This window comes from Hylaeus volcanicus, chromosome 3 (assembly GCF_026283585.1).
Source record: "Hylaeus volcanicus isolate JK05 chromosome 3, UHH_iyHylVolc1.0_haploid, whole genome shotgun sequence".
In the NCBI taxonomy this organism is placed as follows: Eukaryota; Metazoa; Arthropoda; class Insecta; order Hymenoptera; family Colletidae; genus Hylaeus; species Hylaeus volcanicus.
The window spans coordinates 12,547,301-12,562,096 of NC_071978.1; the positions used below are offsets into that span (position 1 = coordinate 12,547,301).

Sequence of the window (14,796 nt, forward strand, 5' to 3'; positions counted from 1 at the left end):
AATCATCTCTCCAGTGCAATTTCCACTTCGTCAAAACGAGCCACTTTCCCCTTTGTCGCGCTTTCCTATGTTCAAACGCAAGGGAGATAATTGGGGGTGCGACTCCCGCGACACTTACCGAACAGACGTTGTAAAAAGATGATCTCTCTGTTTTAGGTTTCGCGAGGGTGGAAGACTCGAAGACACTCCATTATTTGACAAAATACTCGATTCAACAGGGGGATATGCTACACCTACGCGTGCACTTGCTTTTCTTTGATTTTGGTACCTTTTCTGAAATTAATTTTGCAACCCAGGTAACAGTCTGATAGAGTCGCAACGCAGCGAAGGTCGAGACAGCCCTTATCGTTGTCGCGAAGCGCAGAAATCGAGCTTAGGCGAGTCGACTTTGATCTGGCGGACTCTGTGCGCGATATGCGCTGCACATGCGCCTGGCCACGTGCATCGTTCGGCTGACCACCTGCGGCAGAAAGATCTTTGTCGCGAGGCGTGAACGTGAAACCCGAACACGTTCAACCCGTCGTTGCACCCACCCGCGACACAACGGGTGGATCGCGTATGCGCGCACACGTTGCTTCGGCTGTTTTCAGCGATGTCGCACACCGATGCACACGGATCGTATCTCTGGTTCCAAAGAAAACAGACCACGGTCCGTGCCAACCGGAGATGCGACGTCGCACCACGAATAGAGCCCTCACTCCCGACGGATTTTCAAATGATCCATCGTTGACGCGAATTTATAGTCGCGATCGAACCACTGTACGAACGAAACTTAGCGGCGGTTTCCTTTTATTACAACTAGCTTACAGGGAGATGTATTATTGTTAGGCGTAGGGAGACCAAGATGGCGCTGGTAAGCTAACTACTGTACGAAGACGGAAACTTGGATGGTAGATCTGATCGGTATAATCTCATAGACTATGCTAAAGATTTTATAGAAGGGTGTGTGTTTTATTTACGAGGCTGTGAAGTCATACAAGTTGACTATAACAGTTTATGCACAAGGCTTGTATGCGTTCGTTCGTTCAAGATGGCGCTGGTAAACTAACTACTGTGCGGTGATGAAAAGTTGGATGGTAGATCTGATCGGTGTCATCTCCTAGATTATACTAAAGATTTTATAGAAGAGGATGTGTTTTATTTACGAGGCTGTGAAGTCATACATGTTGACTATAACAGCTTATGCACAAGGCTTGTATGTGTTCGTTCTTTGTATTCATTTAATTCTTGCTCTACATTACTTTGCATTTGCATACCTTTTTTAATAACTCTTCCTTTAGATTACTAAACCTGTACTGTTGCTACAGTCGAACGTAACTACAGCCTCTGAGTGCAGAATTGCACAGTATAATATACAGGGTGTCCCAAAACTCGGGGAGGAGCCGGAAATGGGGGGTAGCTGAGACGATTCTGAACAACAATTTCCTTTGCAAAAATGTCGGATGGGGCTTCGTTAAGGAGATATTAAGCGAAAACCCCGACCAATCAGAGCGCGCGTAGACCGTTGGAGCGGCCGCGGTAGCGAAGGCTACGCGCTAGGTCGATGCTTCGATGCACGTCGAGTCACTTGTTCGCGTGCAAGCGCGGCCACCAGCGCGTAGCCTACGCTACCGCGGCCGCTCCAACGGTGTACGCGCGCTCTGATTGGTTGGGGTTTTCGCTTAATATCTCCTTAACGAAGCCCTATCCGACATTTTTGCAAAGGAAATTGTTGTTCAGAATCGTCTCAGCTACCCCCCATTTCCGGCTCCTCCCCGAGTTTTGGGACACCCTGTAGAATGCTATAATATAATCAACAAGATTATACTGTTAGAGTGTTTTACCAATCAAAGGTGCTAGCCAACTTTTCATCTCTGCACAGTAGCCAAGTAATCATTACACTCATATTACCCTTCCCGACTAAAAAATACATAAAAATGACACCGTTACATCTTTAACAAAAAAACAAAATTGAGTTCCCTTTGTCCATCCGTAAAATGTCCGATTAAGATCCCCTATGAAGACCTACATTCGCGTAATAGAGCCTTCGCTTTAATCGTCCCGTATTCTTCCGTCCTATCCTTTCTCGTCTTCGAGGTATTAATAATTCATTCGATTCCCGGTAAGAGCCCGATCAAAAGTCGAAAATATCAACTCGAGGATCGAAGACGTGCCGATCCGGAGGCATTCGAGGAAGACACGAGACGCACGCCTGACTTTCGTCGCGATTAGTCATGCGTTTGGCAGCGCGCTATCGCTTTTCGCGCGGACGAGAAAAGGCGGTCAACGATTTCGCGGAGGGCTACTTGGCAGCGGCCAGAAACTTGGACGAAGAAGAGGAAGTGACCGCGGCTAGAGGAGAGCAGAGGAGAGGAGGAAATCGGTGGTTGACGTACGAGGGATTTCCTCTCATTCCGACGTCACTTCGTTAATCTATAACTCGTATTTATATAAACAAAGAAAGTTCTAGATGAAACTAGAGGAGGGGAGTTTAAGAGCAGGGCGACCCAAAGGATCGTTAAACTGTATGTATCGGTCTAGCTTCTTCAAATTGAACATTATAAATAAACAAACAAGAACATAATCAATCAAATCTAAGAGGTAAACAGAGGAAATTAAAAAGCCTTTAAATATTCTCCTACTAAATAAAGTGTTAAGTAGGACCTCAATGCTATATTGCAGGACACCCTGTACATGCCAAATTGCTTCCAAGAAGCACACTTTCAAGCCCCGAGATGCTTTCATCCAACATTGTTGCATCCCGCTACGTGTCACACCTCGAATTTGCGGACGCATACGTTAAATGAATCGCGTCAGAATTTCTGGAACGAATAATAAATTATTCGGTACGTTTTTAGATAATTTAACGATTCCCCGGTTTACGTAACACATTGTTGCACGATTCCTGGTGGCAGATATTTACGAGAAATGTAAGAAGTATGATAAATTGAGAGAGAACAATGGAAGGGCACGGTTTTCAGTTACGCAGGAGGATGTTTTCTTTTAACCGCGGATAAGTATCAAAAAATTACTCCTACACAGTCGTTTATTATTACTTAACACTCGGTGAACGCGCGAACGACAAAAAACAAACTCGAGAGTGGAAAAGAAACGTTCCAAGTGCACGAATAAATGGCCGATTGCGTAACTCGTAGACGCTATCAGCATGCTCTGGGCGCGAAAATTTATTCGCTGCGGCGTGCAATTAAACTTAATGACCGAAATTCCTGCCTGAACGAAACGAACGTTTCCTATTCATTGTGATCCCGAGACCATCGATAAATTACAGCTAGTGTGACCTAGAGACGGGCAACATTTTAATCGAACGATAAACACGCGAGTAAAATCAAATAAAAATGATAAATGAAATGTGACACATAAAGTAATGTGTTCGTGACGTTTTTCGCGATATACGTCGAACTCTGATTATTGTTTAAAGATTAACGATCCCCCAGTTGTTTATCTTTTACTCTTTATTCGATATTTTTATCTAGGTAAGAATTTCGCTCACCTATACGCCTGCAAGATGGTATTTTTCAACGAAAAGATAAACAACTTGGGAATGTTCGAATGTTCGTTTATCGCTTCCGCACGAAACGACTATTTACGCCATCGATAATCCGTGGCGCGTTGAATTTTAATCGAACCCCGTTTGTTGGAAATAAATTTCCTAACCTCTGTCGAAAACTCTTCCTTCGTAGTTTCTAACTTTATTTTCACTAATTTAGAATCCATTCGTTATGGATAAAAATCACTGAATTATTCCAAATAATTGGGCAAAATTCTTATCTAATCACACCGAACAAAAATGTAATCGTTTAATAGTTTCTGATATAGGAAACTACCCAAACCACGAGCCACGGCGGAGGAAACGCCAACTATTAAAAGAAAAAAGACTTCCGGTTGCGCAACCGCATCTCCTCGACGATAATCTTCCTCCGTGGAAATACACTCGTTTGTAAAGGCGTGCAATTATTCTTAATAACCGAGGTTTACTGTGCACGTGATACAAATGTTATTATTCGTGCCAAATATAGCAGGCTTAATTATCCAGTCTAATTAAGAGACATCCTGTTCGGATAATCGATATCTTCCTACGATCCAGCGATCACGTTTGAAAACACGACGGATCGCTAGATAAGATTGGAAGGGTTCAAAGTTGTTTTACAAATTTTTATCAAGATATGCATTAGTTTCGTATTGCGATAGGAATTGAAAGGCAGTCAGAGCGAATTAATAATAATTAGATTGGCGGAGTTTATACGTTCACGATGCAAACAAGTATGGAAAGAGTATGAAAGGTTATACGCGAATAAATATTTTACGAATTAATATGATAATACTGATATCTTATTTTGTAACAGTGGATATGTTTGACAGGCGTTTTGCATATGTTTTTCATCTCATACGTGCATAAAATTAGCAATCTGATAGCAATAACGAAAGTTTCTGTGGACGTTATAGGTTTGGTTGATGCATGATTTTATACGATTCTGCTGCAGTGAGTGTTCGTTAGAGCAACAGGAATTTTGTATTAGGTTGTCCCAAAAGTGTCTTTCGCTTTATTAAGAAGTAATACATGCACAATAGTTTATGTTTTATGTTACATTACTGAATTGTGCACGATTCATTGTGCTCCATTACTGTTACAACATTAGCATCTAATAAATTAGATTGTCTATTTATATAAACACGACCACATAAAATAATTGAGTGCAACTCGCGCAAGAAACTTTCGGGACAACCTAATACTTAAAATAAAATTGAGAAAGTATTAACCGTTGGAAATAAAAATGATCGTTGATACGATCAGTTGCTGGTAGCAATGAGTTCTCAGCCCACAACAGATTCAAAGTGTGCGATCACCATTTCTGTTGTATACACAGCGTGGATAATCTCAACCGTTTGACTAAACGTCGGCGTTGCTCGGATAATCGAGACTCGAGGATAATGGTGTGCGTGCCAGGCGACTGTGCCTCTTCGGACCCGCGCACGTTAAGATTAACGACTGCTCGACAAGCACCAAGAGTCCCTGGATAAACGAAGGCGAACCGGAGGACGAGGAAGACGCTCTCCTCAAGGGGACACATAACACCCCTGTACATCTCGTAAATTTTTTACGACGAACCATTCGCCAAGGGGGAAAAAAATAGATTCGTGCAGCGTCGTTTGAATTATCGATGCCCGTATATCATTGCTCCCTTTCGGTCCAAATGTGTTTCAAAGTACCGTAACCAAGGCAAACGTCAACCAAATTTCTCTGCAACCACGATCGTGTTTCGATCGTTCGATATGCTCGTGAAATTCTTCTGTTTTGGTTTTTATGAAGATACATACAAAAAATGTTGCTTTCACTTAGCCAGTCCCGTTGCGTTATCCATCGATCGCGAAGAGGATCCCAGCGATGGCCGAAAATGGCCGAGGAAACGAGGCTGCCGTTTCAAGCTCCAGGATCGTAAACTCCGCAAGGATATCGCGGGTGTTTCGGTGCCGCTTTATTTTCGTCGTCCCGAAAGCCACCGTCGTTTCGTGGAAGGAGAACCGGTCGTTTCGAAATCTGCTCGCGGTGTACCCAGCGGGCCGGATAAAGAAACTGGTCCAGAGAGAAGTCGGTGGTGCTTGGCCCGTTCCCAAGTTTCGCGAGGCCCACGGATTTATCGCGCGAAAACTCGGACTCCCTGGCTCCGTGGAAACCCCGTTTTTCCGTGCTACGACCGTTTTCACCCACTATTTAAACGTCCCTCTTTGATCTTCGCGCTAGCGCTCTCCTAGGTATCTCGCGTTAATTAGCGCGCGTGTTTCATTTTTATATGACAGAACACTCTTTTTGACCTTTTGGAGGCTATTTTAGTATGCGCCGAGGTTCCCCTTGACTTAGGACTTGGCGATGAAACCACCTTACGGAGAAAAACACGTTGAATGGTTTCTTTTCTTCAACGCGAGGAATTAGACATCGCAGGCTTCTATTTATTAGGTGTACTGGAAAGTAATGTCGTTTGTGGAATTTTAAATACTTGTTTATCACTCATCAGCTCATTGATTTTTATCGATATGGCGTTGAAAATTTGCACACTAAATGGCAAAAGACTGTTGTTAACGAAGGCGATACCTAATGTTTCTTTAGGTTTAATTTCTTTGGAGCTCCAAGTGTCGATAAAATGATTGTCGGTGAGGTAAAGGTTACCTTATTCTCAAATCTAGATAGCTTAGAATTCATGGCAATAGAATGCTAAGAAATATCTCGAGTTGCTGGCAGATACCAAATACCAAATCGAGTGTTCAAGTTTGAGAGGAGTGTTGGAAAAGTTAAGAGGAAGGATGAATTCATCTCGTTTTATTGCTTAGGGATGATAAAAGCTCTCGATACGATGCGTGAGAGCGATGCTTTTCCACATACAGCCCACAAAACCCTACACTACGATTTTCCGAAGTTTCCTTTCCTCTTTTGAACATTTTCCAAAGAAGGAAACGAGACAAACACATCCGCAAACTTCAAATTTATTCGAAGCCTAGGGTTTTGTCCATCTCTGCTCGAGTGCAAGGGGTTAATGCTTGAAAAGTCGACGCACGAAATGACAAAGAATCCCACGTGAAATGTTGTAAAGGAGTTAAACGAGTTTCAGGGCAGCGTCCTTGGTCTTCCTAGCGTGCCACATCGAGATCTATCTTTGAGTGTCTTCCGAGGCTACCGTTGTTTTCGTAGGAGAAAGGTTTCGGTCTGATTAGCGACACACCCACCCACTGGGAGCGTGTGTCGAGCACACCGCGTCGGATCCGATGCGTAAAACGATGTCAGAGTTGGAGGCGTCGAGGAGGAGGCTGCCGATGCGAGAGTGTTCGACGAGCTGGCCGTTTGACCCCGAGGGGTTAGGCTGTTGCGTATATAACGTTCGTACAGATCCACGAGTTTACAGCCGGCTGATTCTGGATCCTTCAGCGAGGTTAAGTATGCGCGCAAGAAAGATGGACGCAACCGCGTACGTACGAAAGAATGCCAACGACTTTCGAGTTCAGCCTCCACGGACCTGTTACGTGTTCCGAGCACTGATCGACTCGACACGAAAACTCGGCTCGAAAACCAAATTACGATGATCGTTCTTTTTAACAGGCGAAAGGAATGCAAAACGTCAGGGGAAGGATAGTGTAAAGTAAATAAGTGGAATTGCGTGGTGAACGTCGAGGATCTTGAGTAGGCTAGAGTTTTGTATTGCCGAGAGCTAGAAAGATGGTGATTCAATGGTTCATGGTCCATTTCTTTTTTTATCCCTTAGACTTGATGATCAATTTTCGTGTGACACGTAGATTACTGTTCTTTAAAATTAATGTTTGGCATTGGAGAGTAATTAGGTTCGCCATATCTCGGGCCTAGAACAGTCCACCTTTCACGTCGTTATGTAACCTAATTGGTGGGATTGCTTCTTCAAATAGTGACTCATCATTCCGAGCGAGCAGCACGATTCTTCTTAATCTTTACCGCCTTGTTTTTCCCGGCTCGTCGACTAGTGTGGAAAGTGGAGAATAAAGGGAACCTTTTGCGATTGGTATCAGGATTTGAAGAGGAAAAAATGCCACCCAAAGACGTCTAGGAGAAGGTCTCGAGATTGTTAACAGGTCGAAGTCGAAGGTGTCTTTTTTTTGCTGTGCACCGTTTGTACTTTACTCCGAGAAATACAAATACTGGAGGTGGCTAAAATTCGTTTCAATTTACGGTTGAAGAAAAAAATTCAGGCACGGTGGATAAGATAAACACTGCACGGAGATGCTTCTCGACTCTTCCACGGAATTATGTTAAAAACGTTCATGCTTCTTGGTGGAGACGGCTGGATTTGACAAATGTAAATCCTTAAAGCAAAACAAGTAACTATTTTACAGGACTACGTTACATTACAGACTGCAACAGTGGAATAACAATTGTTCAACGAAAAATTTGTACTCTATTTCTTTAAACGTATTAGGTTGTGTCAAAAGTTTCTTTCGCTTTATTAATAAGTAATACATACACAATATTTTATGTTTTATGTTACATTACTGAATTGTGCACGATTCATTTTGCTGCATTACTGTTACAACATGAATATCTATGAAATTAGATTGTCTATTTATATAAACACGACCACATAAAATAATTGAGTGCAACTCGCGAAAGAAACTTTCGGGACAACCTAATATCCGACTAATTCAAAGCTCTCCAAAAAACAGTACAGAATCTACACTATACGACACGGACCGTCACATTTCGGCAACGACACGTACCGGCACCGACACGACAAAACATTAAAATACACGTTTTAATGGAACTATTCACACTATTCCCGTTGACGGAACGTTCAGTTCGGTGTCTATTAAGTGTGAATAGTTCCATTAAAACGCGTGTTTTAATGTTTTGTCGTGTCGATGCCGGTTCGTGTCGTATGGTCTGAATCGACCTTTACTCTAACAATTCTTTACATCTCACTTCGCATTCGACGATCAACCCAGAAACGCGTTAAGTCGTGTCATGTCTCGCGTCAAAGAGATAGTTTACTCTTCGACCTTGATCGTGCCCACGTCACATGCAATTAGAACCTGGTACCTCATAACCTCCGACGTTTTAAGACGCAGATTCGTGCTCGATTCCGGGTACGAAGTAATGGCGTTTTCTTCGACCTTGAACATCAGACGCCCGTCAGACCCGGAGGAATAGGGAGTCAGCGAGACCAAACGACTAAGAAAAAGAGAGAACCATGTGCACCCAGGTCACGTTCGACGTTCGTGTCTCTGGCGAACAGGTTTCCACGTACCGTTTCGTACGCGTCTCCTCTATCGCCTTGCCAGCCGCGGAATAAAAAATAGTTCATAGCTCTTGCACTGGTTCGTTCGACCAGTGCTAAGGAATCGGCGCAAATGTGCAGCGAAATTTTGTCGAGGTCGAATCACTCGACGTAGAACGAAAGCGTGGAAGAAAACTAGGACGATGAAATTAACGTAATTCATTCGAAGGATTATGTAACAAAATGAAAATTTGATGAGCCAAGATTCCGTCGTACTTGCTTCGAAGTAACCGGGGAATTTTTATCGAGCATCAAAGAATTCCATCATGCGGCAACCCTTCGAGGAAAGCTTGTTTTTCTTCGTCAATTAAAATTCACGAGAAGGCCGCGAGCGTGGCTTATCGCGGCTCGAAAGGTGTTCACGGTAAGCGATTCGCGCGCGATTTAACGGGGGGCCGCTGGCGGTTCCACCGCAATAAATACGCACATGACATTCTGCGCAGCAGCTTCTCGGGGTGCTTAACCCAGAATCGCGATTATATGCGCAGCAAGTATTACGGGGCAAGTTCGTTGTCCTCTCTTTCGTGTTGGTGCCCCCTCGTTCGTTATATTAGCGTTATCCCACGGCGCTTTGTTTTGAGTTTATCTTGGGGATGCGCTTGGAATCGTAGCGATGGGACCGACTCCATCCTCGCGCGGCGTTCTTCGTTTATCGCACTTGAGTTCTGTTATCGCGTGCAGCATTCCTCGCGGGGTTTTTATCTCTGTCTGGCTAGCCTGGTGAAATTTAAAAGGACGCTCTTCGTAACTTACGGAAGTCGAGCCTTCGATGGTGGTTGACACACGAAGACTTTCAGAAATATCTTTGACCCACGGGCAAGTTCCAGGATGTTTAACACGTTCACTGCCAGACTAATACTCTTGAAAATTTCTACTATGATTTCATTTTGTTTACAGACTTTTGGAAACTGCGTAATGAAATATTTATTTTGGTATTTAGTTCTGTAACTTCATCAAAATTCAAGTATTTCATTTAAATTCATTTTCTATGGCACTTTACTTTCAGAATTAATAGTTTTCGTTTTTCAGTGAAAAGCACTGTCACCCATATATAGGTGACGCGGCGATCAACGTGTTAAATGTTGAAATGTCGCCTCGAAATTATCGAAGATTGAATAATTCAATATTTGTCGTAATATTTAATTTTGTAACTCTGCCCGATACACGAATCCTATCCAGATTTATTTTCATTGTCACCTCAACTACGAAATTAATTTGTTTAGGGAAAGTCCTGTCACCCATTTGGTAGCGTGGCGACCAACGTGTTAATATCACATTTTTTAACTATCCAAAGCATTTCTTATATTTTTCTTTCCATCGTGTTCATGCCGTGTTCATTCTTTCTTACTTCGACCGCAAAGAAAAATTGAATATTCCAAAGGAATTGTTTGGGTGAGGGTTAAGCGGCGCGAGTGTTTCCTCGCCATCGCTACTCGGTTGTAAGCACACAACCACCTTGTGTCACTCGTCCATCTTCTCTTTCTGCCTCGTTCTGGCATCGTTCCTCTTCTTGTTCTTGTTGGCCGTGCTTCCCTTTCGGGTCCCTCCTTTTCCGCGGCTTTTTTGCTCTCATTTTCTTCGCTCTTCTCGCCCGCTGCGGGAGCCGTGCTTAATTCGAGCCACTCCCGCTGTTTATTTGCACGTTTTAACTGGAAAGTCCTCCACTGCGCACAATACTGCGAACGACCCTCGAAGGGTATTCCGGGACCCGCGGCGAATACCAGGGTGCACTCGCGCTTCTTATCGGTCGATCAGGCTTTCCCCAAGAATTTTTTAATCGCGACAAAGGTGCGCAGAGTAAATTTATTACAAATATTTCTATGCAACGTGAATAGTATAGATATGGAAGGAGGATGAGCCCTCGAATGGTCAAAGAAGAGTTTCGAGGGTAGTTTGAGCCCTCTAATATCAACCAGTACAAAGAAGAAATCCCTAAGCTCCATAAATATTAAAAATTATCAATTGAATAAAACTTCATGTAACATACACACACACACAAGCCCTGAATAAGAACGTACGGGACGTAAGCGCGTGTTTACGAATCCGCGTAACTCGAAGGCTCGCTGTATCTTACATAAATATTGTCAAGGGTACACTTCGGTTATATCAGAATAAACATATTTATCTCGATGTTTTGACCACAGGTTCCAAGCTTCTTCGAGAGAAATACAAATTCTTGTAAAGCAATAAAAAGAACATAGTAACGTAGCTCGGTAATAAATGTGATAACATTCTTACATCACTGGTACATATTCACGAGATCTCTAAAGGAACCTCTACTCCAAATACAGCAACATCGTTTACGCTAGGTTGGGTTAACTCCAAAATTTTCAGTACAAATTCTGTTTGCCTTTTGATAATGGCCCCACCTAGTTTTTATCGTGCCTAACTACGAAAGTACTTCGACGTTCTCAAACCGTTCATTTCCTTGCGAAATCGTTTTACAGGAACGGCGAAGATTGAACGCGACTGGGGAACCCCGAGAAAGGAGGAAAGTAGAAAATAACGGAGAACCGTGGCACGCCGCGAAGCATGATTTTTGAAGAAAGGAAAGTATGGAGCTTATCGCGAACCACGGAGCGATAAATAGCTGCACCGATAACGCTGCGTACCGTTGTACATTAACACGGAAGCATGTGCGTTCCTAGAAAGTCTTTAAATGATAGCGGAAGTTCCTTGAACTGTTGTATTTCGTGTAATAAACATCGTGGGTATTATACAGGACCACCCAGAAAAACATAAGCCAGGAGACATAAAGAAGATTTCCATAAGCTCTTCATTCTCACGCATAGCAAACAATTCTTTCGATATAGGAAAAATACGAGAGGTAAGGATAGACCAGACACTTAGCTATCACATCGCTGAGGGTTTTCGAACTGAATTCTATTTCGCATTCTAATTACCACTACTGGTCCCAGAAGCATACCAAACAAAAATCTACTCCAAATTTTTCATACTTTATCACATAGTTCAGGCCAGAATATTATTCTCGCATAAAATGGTACGATCTCGTTCAAAATTTAAAAAATGACAGATTCCCAAAGTGCTGTACTTTGGATCTTACTTAACACGTCGACTGCCAACTACGAGTTATCTTATAGTTTGTTTACTTGCCGTACTTGTGCAACTACTATGAAATTCGTAGCATATCAGTGTACACGTCAATATATATTTATTATTGGATTGTCCGGAAAGTTCATGGCTATTTTTAAGAAAAATTCAAAGGCATATAATATATATACATGTATTTATTGAATTATATATGTACCATTTTGTTCCGCAACCTTTCCACCTTTTAACACGTTGATCGCCACGTCACCCATATATGTGCGACAGTGCTTTTTACTCAAGAACAGACAAAATTAATTTTGAATGTTAAGTATCAAAGAAAATAAATTTGAATGAAATTCTTAAACTTCGATGAAGTTGTAAAAATAGATGGCACGGTAAATGTTTGATTATGTAGTTTCCAGTAGTCTGAAAACGAAACTTAATCACAGTAGAAATTTTCAGGAGTATTAATCTGGCAGTCAACGTGTTAAGAAATGTATACATGTTATTTGTTTTCAGTCATTCCGATATATTCAGACCTGTACCGCCTACTAAAAATCGGCATGGACTTTCCAGCCAGCCCGATATATTTAATAACGTAATATGATTAAATTAAAATGCCTTTTTACACCTAGCTTCTGGAAGATACCCTGGTAGTCGACGCGTTAAATAAATGAATGTGACAAAATGAGTTGTGACACTTACGAAATACAATGTGCGATATTATTACTCCGCAGAACGGCGACGCTGTGTCTTCTAAAACATCGCAGAGGAACAGCTTGGCGTTCGCGAGAGCACGTGTGTGGCACGGCTGTCAGTTCGGGGATTACCCAATGTATTTTGCACGCTGGGTCGTGCTGTCGCTTCGGTTTCGGGCATTGTGCGCGTTTGACCTAGCCACGTGCTTCTTCTCTGAACGGTCCCCACCAATTCCCACCACCACTGCATCCCGCTCCACCCCTGTGCTTCCGATTCTCTTATCTTTACCCGAGATTAGTCCGCTGCGCAGTATGCGAATGCGTTACGTGTGCGCGTGCGCTCTCGCGATGCTCTGTAGGAACAAAGGACGCGCGGGAAAACGTCACGAAGAGGTTGATTCGATTAGTAACTTTTGCTCCAAAATTAAAGAATTCTTACTAATGGCTCCTTTAATCGTTGAGAAGGGTTCCTTCCTCTGCACAGTGCGTCGATTAATGGACAAAAATCGAAAAATGATGAATTTGCTAGAGCACAATCTAACATTTTATTCTGTTACATAGATGTCAATAGCTTGAAATTGTTTGTGGTTGCTAAGGAACCGCACTTATTTATAGTTATATGGCTACCTAATTGTAGCATATTATCATGTTCAGTTTCAGTTCGCAGTTTACGATAGTACAATTTACTTATTTTTTTTTCACTTAGTCTGTAGTAATATTCATTCTTCATAGCTCATTTTCTCTGTCATGGATTCCACTATTATGGGTATGTTTATTTCATAGCTGTTGCCTATGTTAACAATTTACTGATTATTAAAAAATTCTTATGCGCGAGATTCGAAATTAAATTTTAAAATAGACTTAAAAAAAAATGTAAAAAAATGTATCAGTGTTTCTGTTATATTTGGTTCCTCTAACTTTATATTTCATGCAAACAATGTCCACTTTTGCTACTACCTGCTAATATTTGAGAAATCAATTTTTTTAGAACGAGTCGTTAAAATCAAGAATATTGAAATTGCTGCAAAGTGGATCTCGATAGAGCAATGTAACAAAGTTAGCGGAATAAATATTGATAATAACCATTATAAATGACATAATAATTAATATAAGAAAGTTATAAATAAAAAAAATTAGATACATATATTCGTTGTTTGTTATACTCTTAAATAATAGTTATAAAATATAGTTTACCTTAAATCTATTATTCATTTATTTTACATGTCGATATAAAATGATTATTGATGAGCTATTAAATAGCCACGTATAGTTTCATTCTTTTGGTTACCAGAATTAATAAAAAAGTGTCATATTTATTTATGTAAACATTTCAATGAAAATGTTTTAGCCACAAATGTTTATATAAATCCATTTTCTATGTTACCACGCACGAACAAGTAAAAAAAAATAGAAATATTATTTTTGTCCACGTTTGCCTATCATTCGCCGCACTGTGCTCTGGTGAGAAGGAAATGGATGCAATATTGGGTCGATCAGATTGAGAAATGGACAATGACAAATAAAAATATATCCGTTGCCTCTATAAGAACAAAGCAAGTCGTTCAGTAATTTTATTACTAAATTCTAGAGTAGTAATCCTCAGTTTCCTACATCAGTTTTGCCTGAGATCGACAGCTACTACAGCGATCAAGACTGATCAGTAGAATGCGGATCTTTATGCAAGATAAAATATTCGCGAACGTGCCTACAAAAATTTAACCTAAATAGGAATTTATTTTATTCAGCAAATATTATAACATGAACTTTACTTTCAATATTTTTTATATTCTTGCATATTGTTTGCATTTTGTAGTTTCTTGGACATTCAAATTTCCTATAAGTGCATAAGATCCGCAGTCTACTCATCAGGTTATCTCTATCGATTTGTGACTAGTAAACTGTAGTGTTCATAGTCTGTAATTAAAGCCAAGAAAGTATCCATTCTCTGTAAACTCAATTTTAACAAAATCGTATGAAACAATATGTTTCAAAACGGAGAAAGTAAAACAAGAATCAGTTCTTTATCACAAATGTCAGGGATCCTTGATGTAATTGAATCCAATTAATCGTGACCACCGCGTCTATTACGATCATACGTGTACTACAATATGTGTACATTGTACATGTGTACATTGACATACAGTGGGTGTAGAATGTATTCGTACACCGATCAATTTACAAAAAAACTTTTCTGTGAAATTGTAGTTTCTTAACTTCTTTTTTTATAATTTTTTATAATGATATTTTACATATTCCCT

The 14,796-nt window shown here is 41.2% G+C and overlaps 1 long non-coding RNA gene across 2 annotated transcripts in view; it reads right to left on the reverse strand.

Annotated features, from left to right (window-relative positions):
- The window catches only part of LOC128873617 (uncharacterized), a 65,703-nt gene extending 52,914 nt beyond the window's left edge, over positions 1 to 12,789 (reverse strand). The window contains exon 1 of one of the 2 annotated variants that reach the window (XR_008456440.1): positions 12,546 to 12,789. This is a non-coding gene — a long non-coding RNA (uncharacterized LOC128873617). Of the gene's footprint in view, positions 1 to 268; positions 401 to 12,545 lie in introns of those variants that run through there. The other variant, XR_008456441.1, reaches the window with a different exon arrangement.
- Between the last annotated feature and the right edge of the window lie 2,007 nt (positions 12,790 to 14,796).